The 419-nt window shown below is 50.4% G+C and overlaps 1 long non-coding RNA gene across 1 annotated transcript in view; it reads left to right on the top strand.

The window, feature by feature from the left end:
- The first annotated feature begins 218 nt into the window (after nucleotides 1–218).
- Nucleotides 219–419, top strand: part of LOC118760886 — a 1,131-nt gene continuing 930 nt past the window's right edge. Inside the window, exon 1 of the long non-coding RNA XR_004997018.1 lies at nucleotides 219–419. This exon is cut by the window's right edge and continues 241 nt beyond it. This is a non-coding gene — a long non-coding RNA (uncharacterized LOC118760886).

Genomic DNA, 419 nt, shown 5'->3' on the forward strand with positions numbered 1-419 from the left:
CCACCATCGTCATCGTCATCACCACCACCACCACCACCACCATCGTCATCGTCATCACCACCACCACCACCACCACCACCACCAATACCACCACCACCATCATCATCGTCACCATCACCACCACCACCAATACCACCACCACCACCACCAATACCACCACCACCATCATCATCATCACCACCACCACCACCACCAATACCACCACCACCATCATCATCGTCATTATTCCTATCACTGCTGTCACCAGTATTGTTGTTGTTATTGTTATCGCCATCGTCATCGGTGCTGCTCCTGCCGTTATTAGCGTTATACACATACCACTACTACCACCACCACTACCACCACTACCACCACTACTACTACTACTACCACTACTACTGCTACACCTACCTTTCAAGCCACAAGTGCAGTTCTTACTT

The sequence above is a fragment of the Octopus sinensis genome, unplaced genomic scaffold (genome assembly GCF_006345805.1).
Source record: "Octopus sinensis unplaced genomic scaffold, ASM634580v1 Contig01289, whole genome shotgun sequence".
Lineage (NCBI taxonomy): Eukaryota > Metazoa > Mollusca > Cephalopoda > Octopoda > Octopodidae > Octopus > Octopus sinensis.